Source organism: Prionailurus bengalensis, chromosome X (assembly GCF_016509475.1).
Source record: "Prionailurus bengalensis isolate Pbe53 chromosome X, Fcat_Pben_1.1_paternal_pri, whole genome shotgun sequence".
NCBI classification, from domain to species: Eukaryota; Metazoa; Chordata; class Mammalia; order Carnivora; family Felidae; genus Prionailurus; species Prionailurus bengalensis.
This window is the reverse complement of record NC_057361.1, coordinates 121,980,861-122,002,457: the sequence shown is the minus strand read 5'-3', so window position 1 is coordinate 122,002,457 and position 21,597 is coordinate 121,980,861.

Here is a 21,597-nt window from a genome sequence, read left to right as displayed (position 1 = left end):
ATATAGAGGTATGATTTAGTAGTTCTGCTTGATAATTCTATTCATTTGTTGTGACTTGTACAGAACTTTGGTTTTAGGAGTGTATGTAAGTCATCAAGGTCAGTTACAAGAGTCAGACATTCTCAATTCTCAGGTTTGGATGCAGCTGACAGAGTGTAGCATACACTGTGTGATTAGAAACAGCGTGAGTGGTATATAGCAGTGTATTTTCACTGACTTGTTTAAAGTAGTATTGGTCCAATGGTTGTACTGCTTTGTTTTCAAAGCCTTAGTAAGGATGTGATGGACATTCCATGAAGGAAAGGTGGGGTTTTGCGATCAGCAATGATATCAGGACCATGTTGCTGCCTTCATCATTATAATCATTGTCATTGTAATAAGCACGTACATTATTTTAGGGCTTAACAGTTTCCAAAGCATGTTTCCATCCACTGCCAGTATGTTATTGCCAAGAGAGCAGGCACTTCTAGGAAGGTATGTTTGTTATTTTTGTCTTACATCCACTTACTGGAGATGTTTCTTTGAGAAATCAAAAGGAAAACTGGAAGAGGCAGAAAACATTTGGAAACTCAGAACATAAATTCTGTAAGAGATATAATTGGTTTAGAAGGAAAAAGCCTAAAATAGCAAGAAAACATGAATTGGAAACATTAAAGGAAGTGATTTGGGCTCTATGCCTAAGAGGTTGCCACAGGTGTCCTTCATGGAGGTGCCCCACCACTCACAAGCCATGAGTTGGCTTTCATGGTTTGTAGCTGTCTCTGGGCTCTCAGGAGGAATGGGTTAACCCAATTAATTGCTCTTTATGCAGGCTTCCTGAGTAAATGATAAAGAGAAGTGGGGGGTAAAAGTCTGGCTAATTGCTGGCTGGAAGAAAATGCATTATGAAGATGAAAGTAGTCACCTAACAAAAGGATTCCTCTCATTACAAAAGGGATGGAAGGTCCTTTAAAATAAGGACCTCTCAAATGTTTGCTTGTAGGTCATTAATTACTCAACTGAGTAAGAAACCAAAAGCCCCTGCTGAAGAAATGTCAATCAGAAATTAAGACAAAGCAAATCTAAAATCATACTGGTAAATGGACTTTAGAAGTTAGGTTTTACATGTTTCATTTTATTGGGGAGCAAGTTAAAATACCAAAGTAGGGTTCAATACCAGACCCTTGGCAATCCTTGAGAGAAAGCAAGTGAAAAAGATCACAGCCTTGTAATAAAACCTATAAGCTGCAGTTAATATTGATAAGGGCAGCATACTTTCTAACCCTCATAGATTCCAAGTTCTGAAAGAGTAGGACTGTGTCTTGTTCATCTTGCACCACAGGCATAAAATAGGAATGCAGGAAATGCTTGATTGAAGATAAAATTTAGAGGGATTTCGAAGTGATGGGGGCAGCATATTTGCATATTTGGTATATTAAGTCAAGAGAGTTAGTAGTTAAGTCTTGACCAGAGTTAGATAATTTGAGACACTAAAAAATTTTGCTTGTTATCCCGATGCAGCTCGTTTTGCCTTGAGAAACATTATGGTCTGTGTTGTGAAGTATGTGTTTGGCTTTTTGGGGAGGGATCCAGTGGGGCATCATAGTCCCTTCTGCTACACAAATGATACCAGACAATTTGATAGACTTGATAGCAGAAAGACTCTGGACAGGCCCCTCTTTTCACTTCAGTGCCTTGAAAAAGGAGAGGGGGGTGCTCCTGGGTGGCTCAGTCAGTTAAGCATCTGACTTGGGCTCAGGTCATGATCTCACGGTTCGTGAGTTCATGTCCCACATTGGGTGATGCACGAGTTCCACTTCTCTCTCTCTCTCTCTCTCTCTCTCTCTCTCTCTCTCTCTGCCCCTTGTGGGATTTTCTCTCTTTCTTTCCCTATCTTTCTGCCCCTCGCTCACTTGTGCCTTCTCTCAAAGAAAGAAAGAAAGAAGGAAAGAGAGAAAGAAAAAGGAGGAAAAGATTTTTCCTGCCTTCTCTGCTCACTACCCTTCACTAAGCCATTAAGCCTACATTTGTGAGGAAGGCATGCTGCTATAAGGGTAGATCCTAATATTCAGGAGATTCAACTCAATAAATATTTCTTGAATGCCTGCTAATTTCAAGGCTGCAAGTAGTGGATTAAAGCTAAGGTACTAGTTAAGATTGAGAAAGTATTTTCCTCTAGCATCAGTTGAGTTGATATTGGCTTGTCACTTCTTCCTGAAACTATCTTAAATCCATGCCACATCTTAACCTTCTTTCAACCTTATATTCTAAGCCATCACCATTTCTTTTACAGTTACTGCAATGGCCTCCTCACTAAACTTCTTTTTCCTCATTTGTGTCCCTTCAGTCTAACATGCATGGAGTAGCCAAGGGATTCTTTAGCAACTGCAGTCAGGATCGTGTTACTTCTCAGATCTCTGCCATGGCTCTTGATTTCACTCAGTGTTTTTAAAAGCCAAAGTCCCTCAAAATCCCTACATAGTTATCCTGTGGTCATTTTAACTCCCATCCTCTCCTCCATGCCCTTTCTGGTCCATTTAAACTGGCTGCCTCTCAGTTCCTTCAAGGTGACCAATTCCTGCCTCAGGAATTTTGTGGAGAACATATTTTAGAAACGCTCTTTACTCACTGGCTCTTACCTATCTTTTAGGCCATAGCTTACTTGTCTATGCCTTCATTCAGTCAATTTATGTTTCATAGCATTCCATTGGCTTCCTTCGTGGCATTCACTATAGTTTCTTACTCTACATTGTGATTGATATAATGTCTAACTCACCCACTAGGATATAAATTTCATGATGGCAGAGGTCATGCAAATTCTTGCTCAATATTTTATGCTTAGAGCCTTGTGAAACATCTGGTGCATAGTATGTACTGGGTAAATATAACCAATAACCCTTTACCTAGTGTGAGGTATAAATAATGTAGCTGAAAGTTTGCATGCCATTTACAGTGTGTACATTCTATGTAGTGTTTCTTTTATTTCCTAGGAGCTGTTATTGAATAAATTGTACATTTCAATCAGAGGTGCCTTTGAATAAAGGAGATATGGCATGCAAAGTCACCTTAAAGTAATGCAATGATTCATGGGTCAGCAGGACTTGAATGTAGCTTGATAGTAACACATCAAATGAAAGAATGTGTATGTACAAAAGCTGTTTGTGTTGTTAGTGGTAGAAGCTTAACAAAAGATGTACTAGCGATAATCATATTATTCCTTATAAATTAGTATATTGGCCTCTGGTTTTATAAGTCAGTATCTGTGGATTTGCTTAATGTGGCTTTGCCCTGGGGAGATGAATCCATTCCATTTCAGGTGGGCTAATACAAGATAAAATCAAATTTCAGAGTCTAGAACATTGAAGTCCAGACATTTGAACTACCTTGGTAATTCATCAAGATAATGTTAGTCTGATAGGGCTTTTCCTATCAGAGTATAGTGTAGGACTTTTCACATGGGGTTCATCCTGGTGCTGTGGGATTTTAGTGCATGGATTATCGTCAATCTTTGAATTTTAACTGAAGCTGCTCTACTGTTTCAGATTTGTGGCAAACATGCAGTAGGCTACAGAGAAATGCTAAACAGGCTTAAAAGAGTTTCAACAGGAAAATTCCCTCAAAATTGAGCATACTTGCTGGAAATTATTACACACTACAGAGAAATGTGTATGTCATACTCAGTTCAGATTACTATAACTCAGGCTACACAGAGATAAATAAAATACACTATTTCTCTTCCTTTTACTCTCCCATGTTGAACTACATAACATGACATTAAGTTTCTTTCATCTTCTTGACTCAATAGGTAGCTCTTTTCTTCTTTGGTTTTCTTTTTTCTTTTTCTTCCTCAGGAGATTTGCATGGCAATTCATGAGATCTCTCTCTGTCCTTTTCTCCTTCCCCCCTTTCTTACTTCTTCTCCTGTTTTCTCTTTTCTCTCTCTCTTCCCTGCTGCTTTTTTCCTTCACTGGGCTTACAAGTAAGCAATTTACTCAGCTACCTGTGAAGTAGTACTAGAAAATATCAATAGGACCCTCTGCTCCCAAAGAAAACTGCCTGACCCTCCAAAGAAGGACATTTTGGTGTGGCCATTGGATGCCATGGGTATTTTGGTACTTTTGTGTGATACTGAAGCTTTATTCTGGGTAAGAGTTTTTTTATTCTCTCTTGAGAAAAATATGGTCTTTGGTCTTTGTCAGGAAAAACATTTCAAGTAAAGGACGGTCATTTGTCTGGAAATTGTAGCAAAGATAGCTTAGCCGTGTGTTTCAATTACCTATTGCTGTATAACAAACTACCCCTATTCAGTGACTTAGCACAATAGTCATTATTTCACATGACTCTGTAGATTGATTAGGGTCAGTCTAATGATTTTTCTGCTGGACTTTCTTGGCTTCTGTCACATGACTGCAGTCAGATGATGGTTGAGGCTAAATTATCCAAGCTGTTTTAACTTACGTAGTCTGATACTTTGATGGGTATTGCTGAAGGCTGGGCTTGGCTGGGCTGAGGGGACATCTAGGTCACCCATTCTCCACATGGCCTTTTCATGTGGTCTCATCATCATGGTTGCTGAACTTCTTACATGGTGGCTCAGTATATCCGAGAGCACAAAAGCAGAAGCAGTAAGGCATTCTTAAGGTTTTGTTTCAGAACAGGTACAGGGTTACTTCTGTATTCTGTTGATTAAAACAAGACACAGAGCATCCCAGATTTGCTATGGGTGGGGCCTACCCAAATTCATGAGTAATGTGAAGAATTGTTCATTTGGAGCCATCTCTGGATTAACCACCATGCTGGGTAGCACAATTTATATCCCTTCAGGTGTTGCTGAATGGTAGCTGACCAGTCAGAAACTGTATTTTCCAGAATTCATTGCTTCTTGTGGCCATTGACTAATTATTTGGAATGGGAATGAAAATTATGTATTTCACTTTAGAGTTAAGGCTTTTATGAAATGGATGACTTTTCTATCCTCTTTCCCTTTTTTCATTGGCTAGATGCAAATAGTAAGATCTTGAAGATGACAGAGACACAGATTAGCAGGGGCCTAAGTCCTTGCAATACTGCATGGAGGAAAGCTGTCAGTAAAAACAGATATGCTCACTTTTCACTATTATATGAATAAGAAATAAACTTATGATGTGTTAAGTACATGGAAATTTGGATTATATTTGGTACCATAGCCTAGTGTTATTGCACTAATAAAGAAATCTGGTATTTGCACCACATCAACAAAAAATAGTATAAAAATCATATGTTCATCTCCATAGATGGAGAAAAGGCATTTGTCAAGATCCAACATCCATTCATGATAAAAACTCTTAACAAAGTGGGTTTAGAGAGAACATACCTCAATGTAATAAAGGCCATACATGAAAAACCCACAGCTAGCATCATACTTAATGGTGAAAAACTGAGAGCTTTTCCTCTAAGATTGGGAATGAGGTGAGGATGTCCACTCTGACCAATTTTATTAAGCATCGTACTGGAAGTCATAGCCACAGCAATCACATAAGAAAAAGAAATGAGAGGCATCCATATTGGTAAAGAAGAAGCTAAACTGTCACTATTTGCAGATGACATGATACTATACATAGAAAGCCCTGAACACTATACCAGAAAACTACTACAAGAAATAAATGAATTAACTGAAGTTGCCAGATACAAAATTAATACCCGGAAATCTGTTGTATTTTTTTACACTAATAATAAAATAGCAAAAAGAGAAATTGAGAAAACAACTTCATTTATAATTGCATCAAAAAGAGTAAGATACCTAGGAATAAACTTACCCAAGGAGGTGAAAGACTTGTACTCTGAAAACTATAAGGCACTGATAAAGGAAATTAAAGATGACACAAATAAAGGAAAAGATATTCTATGCTCATGGATTGAAAGAATTAATATTGTAAAAGTGTCCATATTATGCAAAGAAATCTACAGTCAGTGCAATCCCTGTCAAAATACCAACAGCATTTTTCACAGTAGAACAAATAATACTAAAAGTTGTATGGAACCGTAAAAGACCATGAATAGCCAAAGCAATCGTGAAAAGAAAAACAAAACCAGGAGTATCACGATTCCAGACTTCAAAATATACTACAAAACTATAGTAATCAAAACAGAATGGTACTGGTACAAAAACAGATACATAGCTCAATGGAACAGAATAGAGAGCCCCCAAATAAACTTATATTTATATGTTCCATTAATGTATGAAAAAGGAAGCAAGAATATACAATGAAGAAAAGATAATCTCTTTAAAAAATGGTGCTGGGAAAACTGGACAGCTATGAGCAAAAGAGTGAAACTGGACCACTTTCTAATTCCATACACAAAAATAAACTGAAAATAGATTAAAGACCTAAATGTGAAACCTGGAACCATAAAAATCCTAGAAAGGAACACAGGTAATAATTTCTCTGATATAGGCCATAGCAACATTTTTGTAGATCTATCTTCTAAGGCGAGGGAAACAAAAGCAAAAATAAACTATTGGGACTATATCAAAATAAAAAAGCTTTGCACAGTGAGGGAAACTATCAACAAAACAAAAAGGCAACCTGAATGGGAGAAGATATTTGCAGATGTTATATCTAATAAGAGGTTACTATCCAAAATATATAAAGAACTTATACAACTCAACAGCAAAGAACAAACAATCCAATCAAAAAATGGGCAGAAGACTTGAATAGACATTTTTGTGAAGAATACATATGGATGGCCAACAGACACATGAAAAGATGCCCAACATCACTCATCCTCCAGGAAATGGAAATCAAAGCACAGTGAGATATCACCTTATACATATCAGGATGGCTAAATTTAGAAGGACAAGAAATAAAAAGTGCAGGTAAGGATGTGGAGAAAAATGAGCCCTTATGCACTGTTGGTGAAAATGTAAATTGGTATACCCAATGTGGAAAACAGTATGGGATTCTTCAGAAATTAAAAATAGAAATACCATATGATCCAATAATTCCACCACTGGATATTTAGCCAAAGAAAATGAAAACACTAATTCAAAAATATACACACCCCTAGGTTTATTGAAGTATTATTTACAATAGCTTAGATATGGAAGCAACCTAGATATCCATCGATGATGAATGGATAAGGAAGATGTTCCATACAGAATGGAATATTACACAGTCATTAAGAGGATGAGATTGGGCCATTTGGGACAACATGAATGGATCTAGAAGGTATTATGCTAAGTTAAATAACTCAGACAGAGAAAGACAAATACCATATGATCTCACTCATATGTGGAATCTAAGAAAAAAAACAACAAATGAATAAACCAACAAAAAAGCAGAATCAGATCTATAAACACAGAGAACAAACTGATGTTTACTAGAGGCGAGAGAGGTGGGGAGGTGGGCAAAATGGGTGAAGGGAAGTGAGAGATATAGGCTTTCAGTTACAGAATGAATAAGTCACAGAAATAAAAGTGACAACTTAGGTAATATAGTCAATGATATTGTAATAGCATTTTATGGTGACAGATGGTAGGTACGGTGAGCATAGCATAATGTATAGAGAAGGTAAATCACTGTGTTGTACACATGAAACTGATAACAACATTGTATGTCAACTATACTCAAAAAAATTAGAAAAAAAGGAAATGTGGTATTTGATGAAGGCTAATTGGCATTGATTGTCATCCTATGTATAAGAATACCATATACCATTTCATGTTTCTGTTGGCCATCTAGATGTCTTCTTTGGAAAAGTGTCTATTCATGTCTTCTGCCCATTTCTTCACTGGATTATTTGTTTTTCGGGTGTGGAGTTTGGTGAGTTGTTTATAGATTTTAGATACTAGCCCTTTATCCAATATGTCATTTGCAAATATCTTTTCCCATTCCGTTGGTTGCCTTTTAGTTTTGTTGATTGTTTCCTTTGCAGTGCAGAAGCTTTTTATCTTGATGAGGTCCAAATAAGGTATTATGCTAAGTGAAATAAGTCAGAGAAAGACAGATACCATATGTTTTCACTCCTATGTGGATCTAGGGAAACCTAACAGAAGATCATGGGGGTGGGGAAGGGGAAAAAAAAGTTACAGAGAGGGAGGGAGGCAAAACATAAGAGACTCTTAAATAGTGAGAACAAACTGAGGGTTGATGGGGGGGTGGGGGAGAGGGGAAAGTGGGTTTTGGGCATTGAGGAGAACACTTCTTGGGATGAGCACTGGGTGTTGTATGGAAACCAATTTGACAATAAATTATATTAAAAAATACCATACACCATATTTTTCATGCCTACTTTGTGGTGACACTAAAATGCAGATCCTAAAAATTTCAACTATTTAACTCATAGAGGAAATGAAACAGATACCTCTGTTGGCTAAAGAATTTCCCATTAATTCATGGTCATAACCAACTAATTTTTCCCTTTTACTTATCGTCAAAATTTGTGCCAAATTGCTGTTAATACACTGTGAATTGATATGAAAACCACTGATGAGTTGCATAAAAGATGTCAGATGCTGTTGGTGTACTAAAAGAGCTCTGTATTAGTGTAAAATTATTATCATAAACACCAAAATTTATGGGAACTTCACCATCATCAAAATCTGGGCACAAAAAATTTCATCTCTTAAAATTATTTTGCATGAAGAGTTGTGGCAAAATTATAATGGCAATAGAAGGGTACAGTGGCACTCAGAATAGCTTAGTGCCAAAATAGCCACAACTATTCAGCAGATTTAAATTCGTTATGTACCTGCTATAATGCCTGATATTCCTAGTATCAAAGTCTCACAGGGTTGGGAGGGGCCAAAAAGTCATGCAGTTAACATTATTAGTTTGGTGTTAAAACCATAACATATTGGATTGGGATAAATGCAATTCAAGATCCTGTAGAGTGGAGAATAGGCAGGCTCAGATACCACACTTGGGACTAAAGTTTCTGCAGGTCTGTTAATCTCTCTTGATTTTGAAGAGCAGAGAAGCATTCAAGATACCTTAAGTAATTAGAGTTTGTTGTAAGACTATAGACTAGGAGTAACCTCACTGGGCTGACAGCTGTCACTCGGTATCCAAGAAAGCTGCTCCAAGGGTGGGTTTTCTTGTCATACACCCTTAGATGAAACTATTCATGGATCTCCACTCCAGAACTCTGTTGTTAACTAGACTCTGCTACTTTCTCAGTTTTTGCTTCTCTTTTACCCTATGCCAGAATAGACTATCTGATGAACCCCACCTCCCAGCCTCTGTATCTGTGTCCGTATACTCAGTCAGCCTCCTTTTGGTGCGATGGAGGACCCACATGAGCTCCTACTACAGCCAAACCTTCCATATGTGCTGCTTTTCTTGCTTGCTCAGAGACAACATTCCATCAGTTTCCCCTTTCTTCCTTTTATCAGCATTTCTCAGCTCAACTGCATCATTCCTGTGAGCACAAAAATATCTTGTAATTTCTCCATTCTTAAAAACAACACAAAACACAAACTTGGCCTTACTTCCATCTCCAGACATTGTCTTATTTGTCAGCTCTCTTTTGTAGCAAAAATGCATGAAAAGAGTTGCCCGTGCTCACTGTCTTCATTTCCTTTCTTCACATTTGCTCTTGAACCTACTCAAATTAGGGTTTAATCCTCAGCACTCTACTAATACAGCTGTTGCCAAGGTCAAAGAGCTTTTCATTGAAATCAGTGGTCAATTATCATTTCTCATTATGCTTGACCTATCTGTAGCATTTCATACAGCTAATCATTTCTTCTTCCTTGAAACACTTCAACCTGGATTTCAGGACTCGCGCTTTCCTGGTTTTCCTTCTATCTTACTGGCCACTCCTTATCCGTTTTGATTGCTGATTCCTCTATTTCTCTTACCCCTAAGGATTGGGTTGCCTTGGACTAAGTCCTCAGATCTCTTCTCTGTATATTAATCCTTCTTGACTTATCCAGTTCTATGGCTTAGAATACCATCTCTATGCTAATGATTTCCAAATCTGTACCTCTAGCCCAAAACCTCTTCCCTAATCGCTCAGCTCATGTATCCAGTGACCTTGACATCTTCACATTAATAGATAATGACGTTTTAAACTTTATTCTTCTGTTACTGACTGAATGTTTATGTATCCCTAAAATTCATATGTTGAAACAAAATCCCTAATGTGATGGTATTTGGTGGTGAGGCCTCTGGGAGGTGATTAGGTTATGAGAGCAGAGGCCTCATGAGTGAGATTAATGCCTTATAAAAGAGGCCCTAGAGAGCTTTCTCAGCCCTTCTGCTATGTGAGGACACAGTAAGAAGAAAGCTATCTGTGAACCAGGAAGGATACCCTTACTAGATACCAAATCTGCTGGCACTTTGATCTTGGACTTCCCAGCCTGCAGAACTGTGAGAAGTAGCTGTCTCTTGTTATAAGCCACCCAATCTATGACATTCTGTTATAGCAGCCTGAACAGAGTGAGACAACATCTAAAACAGAACTCCTGATGTTCTGCTCCAAATTTGAGCAATCTGTAGCATTTCTTACAGTCAGGACATGGTAAGCCCATTATTCTAGTTGCATAGGCCAGAATCTTGGAATTATTCTCACTCTTCTTTTTATTCTCTCACATCCCACATCCAATATGTCAGCAAATCTTATGTCTCTACTGCCAGTTGAAACCCAAAAATTCAACCACTTCTTACCCTGGGACCACTCTGGTCCAAATGTCCACTACTTTCTTTCTGAGTTAATTGTAACAGCCTGCTGATGTGTCTCCTTTATTCTACCTTTTCTGTCTATAATCTACTCAATGTAGCATCCAGTGATCTTTTTAAATTTTAAGTCAGATTATATCAGTCTCCTGCTCCAAAGCATCCAGTAGCTTACCACCTCAAACAGGCAACAATGCCTACAAGACATCTGTTACCTCTCCTAGAAACAAATGTTTTCATTTCATCACCTACCACTTCCACCTTAGTCTACTCCAGTTTTCTTGATCTCTCTCTACTTTCTTTGCCTTTTCTCCATAGCTTTTATATCACCTATGATGCTATTTTTTCTTTTTCCCATTAGACAGTGAGCTCTGCAAGGTCGAAGATCTTGTGTTTTTTTTTTGTTTGTTTGTTTGTTTGTTTGTTTTTTAAGTTAACTATTGCAAACCCAGTTCCCAGAAGAATGCCTGGAATACAGCAACTAATTTATAAATATAAATATTTGTTGAATGAATGTATAAAGTACCAAATGGCTTTACCTGTTTTTTTTTTTTTTTCTAATTTCCATTCTGGGGATGAGACTGATTGGTCTAGTGAATTATCATTGCACTTTCATACAATGCCGGTTAATATATATTTATTGGTTATGAGTCAGGGCCCACTCTTTGTCTAAATAATGAGTAGAGGCTAGGGCTTTCTTTTTCCCCAGAGGAGGCCTGTGGCCAGTTTCTGTCTATTGCTGTTAGGTGGGATGAAGATAGTTATACATTAGGTTGTGGCATGGACTGGATGTTCTGGAGGAAGATGGGTTTTAATGTATTGCCATGTAAGATTTCAGGTTATGACTTCAATTTCTAGGTAGTCTATATGAAGTTAACTCTCACTTATACTTGAGGATAGGGTTTTTAGCTCTACAAATTGGGAAATGAGTAGCTACATATGGGTTTGGGGATATAAGATATGTGACCTCAGAAAAATCACTTACCATCTGAACTTTAGTTACTTTATCTATAAAATAAGGGACAATCACAGCATTTCCCATATAGGATTGATATGAAGATTAAATGAGAATATATCTGTATATATGTATATTGGAAAGAGAACCAAATAGAAATTCTAGAACAGAAAAAAAAAGTAAGTGAAATTAAGCTATACAAGTTGTTGATTTAACATCTAGAAGAGAGAATTGGTGAGTGAAATAGACAATGATTGAGGAGAAATTATCCAAAATGAAACAAAAAAGATGGAAAATAGAAGAGATGATAGGATATAGAGGATACAGAGAAAAGCTTGAACATATATTCAAAATTGATGTCCAAGAACAAGAACGGGAGAAAGCAATATTTGAAGAGATAATGGCTGAGAATTTTTCAAAACATGTAAAGAGAATAAAGACAAAATAAAGATCTCAGAGTAACAAAAACAAAGAAACTCTTACAAGCAGATTTAAAGGGTAATACTTATACAGAAGAGAAATAATCCCCAATGAAGGTGTGGAGATGCAGGGAAGAATAAAGAATGATAAAAGTAGAAAACATTGGTTAATCTGAATGAACATTTTAAAGCAAGTATAATAACAATAATAACAGCATATTGCATGTATATATATGTAGCATATCTATTCCATACACACACATATATAATATACATGTAATTGAAATACCCAAAAACCTTAGTATAGAGTTTATGCATTGTCCTTGAAGAGATAAAAGTACTCACGCAGCAACAGGGCATAATTGGAGCAACAAAGGCAAGTTGTTAAAGGATGTATATGGTATAGATTTATTTACAGGAAATTCATAATCTGCAAAATTAAACAACATATTATTTAGAGACAAACGTGTGGTTAACCGGTAAAGAATCATTCTGAGAATGATGAACACAACATTCAATGTGTGGCTATCTCTGACCAGGGGAGGGGGAGGAGAGCAGGGAGGATCCCACAGGGAATATCAGTATCAGTGATACTTAAATCAGGTGATGGACAGTGTTTGTTAACTTCTATTTCATTACATGTAGGTTTCATAAGAGTTTTGTATCTACTCAGTGTTACTAAAAACAACCCGAAAGAGAAAGTAGGCTTAAAATGTCTTATGAGATTAAGAAGTAATTTAGAAATAATAAAACACCAAGAAAAAAATCCCTAAAACCTAGAAAAAATGACAAGAACTCCTTTGAGCCTTACACAGTTAGCAGAAAATAATTAAGCCCCAAAGATAATATAGCTATTAAAAAAAGGTCATAAGACTGTGTAAATACTGATAAAATAACTTGTATTAACACACTAGAAAGCAATTATAAGTATCTAGGAACAGAAATTATTTTACTATCAAAATGTTGTATATATAATTTTATTTTGAAAATATTTATATGTTGTATATTTTTATTTATATATGTATATATTTTACATTTATATCTATAAATCTAACTTTATGTATCTTATTCATTATTAAAAAAAACTATTTATTTTGTGAGAGAGAGAGAGAGAGAGGGAGGGAGAGAGAGAAAATCTCAAGCAAGCTCTGCATTGTCAGCATGGAGCCCAATGTGGGGCTCGAACTCACAAACTATGAGATCATGACCTGAGCTGAAATTAAGAGTTGGACGCTTAACTGACAGAGCCACCCAGGAACTCCTATATATTTTAGCATATACTTAAATATTTTATATTATATGTAAATTGATATGTGTAATTTATAAATAAATAACAATATTATATACAATAAACCTACACATACTGATTACTCAGATGCAAAAATTATCAAGTTCTTGCAACATAGGTCTCATTTCTCCCATCACCTCTTATGTTGCTGAAGTCGGCTGGATATTAAAATATAAGAATTAAGAAAACCTATGAAAGAAGTAAGAGAATCTCAAAGAAAATTTGGGCAAAGAAAGATTTGTTATTGCAGTGGAGAATTCTACAACAGTGGTTGGAGAGTTGATGTCAGATCTTAGAGTTTGTGTAGGGTGAGATTTAAAATCTAAGTTAACAACAACAACAACAAAAAAGAAAAATTTGGTCAGAAGTACTAGAATGGGGGACAAAGAGCAGGGAGAGGAGGTCCTTACCGGAAGAAGCCTACTGTGGGTGGCAACAAGTCTGCTACAGTGTGGCGGTACAGTGTGAGCTGAGTGCTAGGAATTTAGTGCTATGGGATCAGAGAGAAAGGTATTGTAAATCATGTCTGAGGGTCATCCAAAAGGCCACACAGTCTATCTGAAATATCCTCTGACGGATGGGCAAAATCTTGGCCAGGGGAAGAAAAGCAGGAGAGTACCGATCCATCGAGAGCAAACAGCAGTAATCTCTCTGCCCTGAACACTGGCAAGTCACATTCCACAACCTTTTCCCTCACCCAGCTCTAAGCCCTACCCTTGGCTCCTACCATTTGGCTAAGGGTGCCCATTGACTCTGTCAGTAAGCCATATAATGCAAAATGGGAATTAATGAAGCAGGTCAGTTGTTGTTACATCACATGCGTGACAGGACATGGCCACAGGATAGGTCATTTTGATGAAAGGGATTGGGGAGTTTGGAAAGTGAATAAATCCTGGGGTATTACCAGGGGTGGGGGTTCCAAGTTGTGTGTGAGAACCCCTCATAAAGAGATGTGCCAGGTAGAGGAAAGGGGTAAAAACAAGATAGAAAGCATTGATTTTTTTTTTTAATTTTTAAATCTTTTTTTTAATGTTTGTTTATTTTTGGGAGAGACAGAGCACGAGCAGAGGAGGGGCAGAAAGAGAGGGAGACACAGAATCCGAAGCAGGCTTCAGGCTCTGAGCTGTCAGCCCAGAGCCCGACATGGGGCTCAAAGTCACAAACCACAAGATCATGACCTAACCAACTAAGCCACCCAGATGTCCCAGAAAGCTTTGATTCTTGACTGTTGCAAGGGCTGTTGTTCTCAGTCTTAGTACGTGTTCTCAGTACATTAAAATTGCCCTGGAGCTTTAACCTTTGGCCCAACTTTGCCTGTGCGGATTTTATTTAATTGATTTAGGGCATGGCCCTGGAGTCAGAATTTTACAAGCTTCCCATGTGATTGGAATGTGCAGCCAGGGTTGAGAACCATCACTCGATCTATCATGTCTCTTCTGGAACAGCTATATTGAGGTTGTGTCGGACAGGGACTATTTCTTATTCATCTTTATTCCCACTGATAAGCTTAGCACAGTGCCTTGCAGTTAGCAGTTCCTTAGGAAATGTTCCTTATGTTCTCAATATCTAGAGAACATGCTGTACTAAAATATTGGTGTGTGTCTTTTTGGTGCAATGGAATCATCATTTTCTTCCAGATATACATTGGTTAGATATTTTAGTGAGAATCTCTAAAATAGTATATTAGCTCCATGCCTTGCCGTGGCAGGCATTTTTGATGTCCTTTCTGACAGTCCTTTCTCCCACCTTGTTTTCCTTTGCTAACAGAATCCTGGGTCTTGTTCAGGGGATAATGGACTCAGTCTAAACCAATTACCACTGACCACTGACTAGATAAGATCTAGAGATAAGTATGTATGACACAGTTTTTGGCCATCTAGATTACAAGGGCCATGTGAGAAAGAGTTTTCTTCCTTATACAGAGTTGTGTAAAAAGGGTTTGGGGGGAGCCCTCTTCCTTCTGATTGTGCTTTGAATCCTGTGTGAATGTCTGGAGCTAGAGGATGCATTTTGTGACCAAGAGGCGACAAACCTGAGAATGGTATGATAGGATGATAAAAAGGGCTTGAATTGTGGATCATGTCTTTGAGCGCTCAAACCCTGGGACTGTTTTCCACTAGATTTCTAGTTCAGTAAACAATAAATGTCTTCGTGGCATAACCTGTTGTTGGTTAGAGTTCTGTTACTTGCAGCCAAAAGCATCACACATTGAACAACTCTTTTTTTCCTACATTTTTCCAAATGTTTATTTATTTTGAGAGATAGAGTGTGAGTGGGAGAGGGGCAGATAGAGAAGGAGAGAGAATCCCAAGCAGGTGCCACGCTATCAGTGCAGAGTCTGACACGGGGCTTGATCTTACTAAGTGTGAGATCATGACCTGAGCCGAAAACAAGAGTTGGATGCTTAACTGAGCCACCCAGGTGCCCCTGAACAACTCCTTTTTAAAAAAATCGACATATTTCTGGGGCACCTGGGTGGCTCAGTCAGTTAAGCGTCTGACTTTGGCTCAGGTCATGATCTCACAGTTCATGGGTTCAAGCCATGCATCCAACTCTGTGCTGACAGCTCAGAGCCTGGAGCTTCCTTCAAATTTTGTGTGTCCCTCTCTCTCTACCCCTCCCTTGCTCGTGCTCTCTCTCAAAAGTAAATAAATGTTAAAAAATAAAAAAAAATAAAGTCAAGAGATTTCTTTATTTTCAGAATATACTCATCTTTAATATCATAATTTTCTCATAATAGTAAGGCATTTTTAGTTTATTTTTTTCATTGAAGTATGGTTTACATACAGTGTTATGCTGGCTTCAGGGGTACAACATGGTGATTCAACAACTGTATAGGTTATATTATGCTTGCCACAAGTGTAGCTACTATCTGTCACCATATAATGTTGTAACAGTATCATTGACCCTATTTCCCACACTGTACCTTTAATCCTCATGATTTACTCATTTCACAACTAGAAGCTCTACCTCCCATTCTGCTTCACCCATTTTGCCCATCCCCCCACCTCCCATCTGGCAGCCACCATTTGTTCTCTGTATTTATGGGTCTATGTGCTTTGTTCATTTGTCTTGGTTTTTAGATTCCACACATAAGTGAAATAATAAGATATTTGTCTTTATCTGACTTATTTCACTTAGCATAAAACCCTCTAATTCCCTCCATGTTGTCACAAATGGCAAGATATCATTCTTTTTTATGGGTGCACAATATTCCAGTGTGTGTGTGTGTGTGTGTGTGTGTGTGTGTGTGTGTGTGTAGGCCACATATTATTTATCGTTTCATCTATAGATGGCCACTTAGGTTGCTTCCATATTTCATATTTTTGCTAGTGTAAATAATACTTCACTAAACATAGGGGTGCATATCTCTTTTTAAATTAGTGTTTTTGTTTTCTTTGGATAAATACCCAGTAGTGGAATTGCTGGATCATATGGTAATTCTTTTTTTCATTTTTTGAGGAGCCTCCATACTGTTTTCCACAGTGGCTGCACCTACTTAACGCTCCCACCAGGAGTGTAAGAGGGTTCCTTTTGCTCCACATCCTCGCCAACACTTGTTATTTCTTGTTTTTTGGATACTGGGCATTCTGAGAGGTGTGAGGTGATATCTCATCATGGTTTTGATTTGCATTTTCCTGATGATGAGTGATGTTGAGCATGTTTTTATGTGTCTTCTTTGGAAAGGTGTTCGGGTCCTCTGCCTGTTTTGTAATTGAATTGTTTGTTTGGTGTTGACTTGTATAAGTTCTTACTATATTTTGTATATTAACCCCAATAGTAAAGTATTCATAATTGTAATTGCTGAGTTTCCTCAGTTTTTCTCTCAGTCTTTTTTATCTGCTTATAATAATAATCCAGTTTCATTAAAGAGAAATTTCATAATACAGAGAAGTATAATGAAGAAAATTAAAGATACTCATAATCTTACCACCTAGATATATGCTATTAACATTTTGGTTTGTTTCTTTTCAGTGTTATTTTGAAAATTCATTTTATTTTTGTCAAAGTTTTATGTACTTATAGTTTAAAATCAAATAGTTGTATAAATTCTATAAAAATAGCAGTCAACTATCCAGTATTTCCCAAACCTCATTACCATTTCCCAGATGTAGTTAATTTAAACTCTTTTAGCTCTTTCTTGTCATATTTATCTCCATATGTATAAATAACATGTACTACTTATACTTCTTTATACTGAAGTTTCACATGTTTTCTTTTACTTCCAAATATGAATAAAAGGAGTTGAATTTCTTACATAGCTTGCAGACTTTCTAGCCTAATACATATCTCCTATCCCATCCTTCTAATATGGTCATATTACAATTATATTTAATTTTATAGTCCCTATTTACATTATTATTATCATAGAAATTTTAATGATGGTTAAATCATGTAGTATATTATGATTATATTTCCTTTCTTATGTAACTCTCTAATCTCCATGAATTTAACAATTATCTTCTCTTCTCTCATATACCTGTCACTGTTATACCATCATATTCTCTTAAAAGATAGGTAGCTTCACCTAAGTTATTGAAGGAATTAAACTTCTGCAACCTCATATTCTGAAAAATGCCTACTTTCTGTGTCTTTGCTTTATTGTTATAGATTCTGGGAGATTTCCTCAGATTTATCTTCCAGTATTTCTATCGACTGTTAAACTTTCTGTTACCATATTTTAATTTCCTAAAGCTATTTTGGGATATGCCTTATAGGATTATATTTTTGTTTTATAATTTTATATTGTTTACTGTATTCATTCTTTTCTTAATCTTCCTTTAAAAATTTTTTTAATGTTTATTTATTTTTGAGAGAGAGAGAGACAGAGACAGAACACAAGCAGGGGAGAGGAATAGAGAGAGGGAGACACAATCCAAAGCAGGCTCCAGGCTCTGAGCTGTCAGCCCAGAGACTGATGTGGGGTTTGAAGTCACAAACTGTGAGATCATGACCTGAGCCAAAGTCGACAGACACTTAACCGACTGAGACACCCAGGTGCCCCTCTTCATCTTTCTTCTAAATTTATTATTCTTTTTGTATTATCCTTTCATGTTCTTCAAGTGTATGGTGCTACTTACCTGTTCATTGATAGCCATAGTGGGGTATCTCTGCTCAGGGTGCTATCTTTTCCTTAATTCTCCTCTTTTGGTGTTTCCATCCTTAGCTCTGATTGGTGTTTAAAAATCCAGAGTTTCTCTAGATTCTCCACAGTCTACCACAGTCAATATATGTAAGGGTTTCTCAATTAGACTTTCAATTAATCCTTCTGGTTTTCAGAACTTTCCACATCCTACCACCAGTGATACCTCCCATCTCTAGTTCCTGGGCTTTTCCAGGATTGTTTACTAGTTTATTATAAAGGATGCATGCCAGATGAAGAGGTACATAAGGTGAGATCTAGAAGGATCTTGAGCACAAGATTGTTTACTAGTTTATTATAGAGGATGAACAGCCAGATGAAGAGGTACATAAGGTGAGGTCTAGAAGGATCATGAGCATAGGAGCTTCTGTCCCCATGGAAGTGGGATGTGTCAAGCTCCTGAACAACTCTCGCTTTTTAGGTTTACTAGATACCTCCACATATAGGAACATATGAATATATATATGTATATGTATATATATATATATATATATATATGAACATATGAACATATATATATATACACACACATAAACACTGAATTTTTTGATAATGTAAAAAGGTGGAAGAAAAATAAACATCTATCAATAGGGGAATGGCTGAATAAAATATGGTATATCTAAATCATAGAATATTATGCAGCCGTTAAGAAAAAAATATTTGAAGGAGTTTCCACAGAGTAATATTAAATGAAAATTGCGAGATGCAGAAGACTATGCTTTTGATGATCTTATCTATGTGAAACAATCATCAACAGAAAAAAAATTCTATATGAGATGCATATATAGGCATGTGTTTGTATAGAACTGAGTGGGAAAAAATATGGATGATCAAATTCTAGGTGGTTAAAGTGGTTTATCTTCCTGTGAGGAGGGGCTGGGGATCATATGGAGTGAGGGGGAGAGAAGAGGGAATAGAGAGCCAAGTTACAAAAAAAATCATCATCATAATGGAAATATATTTTGTCTGCATCCTACCCGTCTGGCAGATATCAGATTTAGAATTCTCAAGTTTTAATTTCCATTTTGCTATAGCAACAGCCAACTAATGGCAGGACCTTATTGAATGAGTTAATATTGTTTGATATGTCAAAATATAGCCTTCTGATTAGAAGACATTGGCCACATATTGGATTCTAAATCACATAAATAAGGGCTATAAATAGGAAATAGGATGATAGTTAAGCATATTAGAGAAAATATGTGGGGTGTGTAAATTATGTTCTTTAAGTATACTGGAACTTTTGTAACTTAAAACTGTTCAGTAGACTAGGTAACTAACAGTAGTTTCCTGCAAGTTCTGAAATCCTACTATCCTAGGATCTAGTTCTTTGATTAGATTTGCACGTTAAGTATTAAGGAATGAAAGAAGGAAAATAACGTTTAATGGCTTGTGCCAAACTCTTTCCAGTGGTAGTTCTCTGGTGTGGCTTTGGGTACCAATCTCTAAAAACCACCCTCAAAGTCACCGCAGGTAAATATATGGTCAAAGTAAATATATTGTGTCTGCTGTGCAAATAGAGTTTCAAGACACATCCCTCACCCCCTTTCCAGATTGCTGTTCCTAAGCCCCTCTCAGAGAGATTCTGGGGCCTGCCAACAATACTTTGAGTTACCATTTAATTTAATCATCGCAACTACTCTGTAAGACTAACTAGCATTTCCATGTTACAGATAAGGGAATCAGAGACTGAGAGAGGTCACATAGGATTCAAATTCAGGTACCCTTACTGCAGAGTCAGAGCCTCCCCTATTTGCAGTACTTTGCATTATTTGCAAGCAACAGAAACACTTCTGGCAGATTTAGATGGAGAAGGGATTTAATCACTAGGAATGTTGGAATATGAGTCTCAGAACTATGCAGCCGTGAGCAATGCTCACTCAAATTCAGACCAAAGAATGGACTGAGTGAGGACATTACTGAATGCTATCGCTTTCACTGAGGTCCACAAACACAGGACCACTGAGGATGGGTGCTGTCGCTGGCCCTGCTACCTCAGCAACCCACTTGTCTGCAGTCACTACTAATCCCTGCTCATAGCCGCACTCTCCTCTGGAGTCACTCCTGCAGCAAAGTCCCAGCACCTGTTTGGTGACATTGGTTTAAAATAGGGGTTTTTTAAACTTCACTGTGCAGTGGAATCATCTGTGAAGCTTCTCTCTCTTTCTCTCTCTCCCCCTCCCTAGCCCCCCCCCCCCGGTTTTGTCTCTCTGGCTCCATCTCTGTGTCTCTCTCTCTTCTTCCCTCTCTCACCCTCTTCTCCACCCCTGTCTCCCCATCCCCTCCACTTCTGTCCCCTCCCCTCTCCTCCCCTCCATCCTGCAGATGATTTTGATTCAGTTGGTCCAGGGTGGGGTCCAGGAAGCCTAGGTTTGAAAAGTTTCACAGGTGGATCTAATGTGCACTCAAGGTAAAGAACCACTTGTCTACTTCACGCCAATGTTTGGTTACCAGGCTTTTTTGATCAGAAGAATCTCCTGAGTACTTGTTAAGGTAAACATTCCCTGGCCTAATCCCAGAGGCACTAAGTCCGAATCTCTATGACAGGAGCCCATGTAGCTATTATCAAGAACCTCAGGTGATTCTTTTTTTTTTAATTTTTAAATGTTTTTATTTATTTTTGAGACAGAGAGAGAGAGACCATGAGTAGGGGAGGGGCAGAGAGAGAGGGAGACACAGAATCCGAAGCAGGCTCCAGGTTCTGAGCTGTCAGCACAGAGCCCGACGCGGGGCTCGAACTCTCAGACTGTGAGATCATGACCTGAGCTGATGTCGGACGCTTACCCGACTGAGCCACCCGGGCGCCCCATCAGGTGATTCTTTTTTTTTTTTTAAGTTTATTTATTTATTTTGCGTGAGAGAGTGCGCACACGAGTGGGGGGTGGGGGGGAGAGAGAGAGAGAGAGAGAGAGGGAGGGAGAGAGAGAGAGAGAGAGAGAGAGAGAGAGAGAGAGAATCCCAAGCAGTGTCTGCACTGCTACCATGGAGCCTGATGTGGGGCTCGAACCTACCAACTGTGAGATCATGACCTGAGCTGAAATCAAGAGTCAAATGGTTGAGCCACCCAGGTGCCCAGAACTTCAGGTGATTCTTATTATTAGTTAGCAAAGTACTCTTCCGGGACACATGACCATACTCCAGCAGCAAGGAGCCTG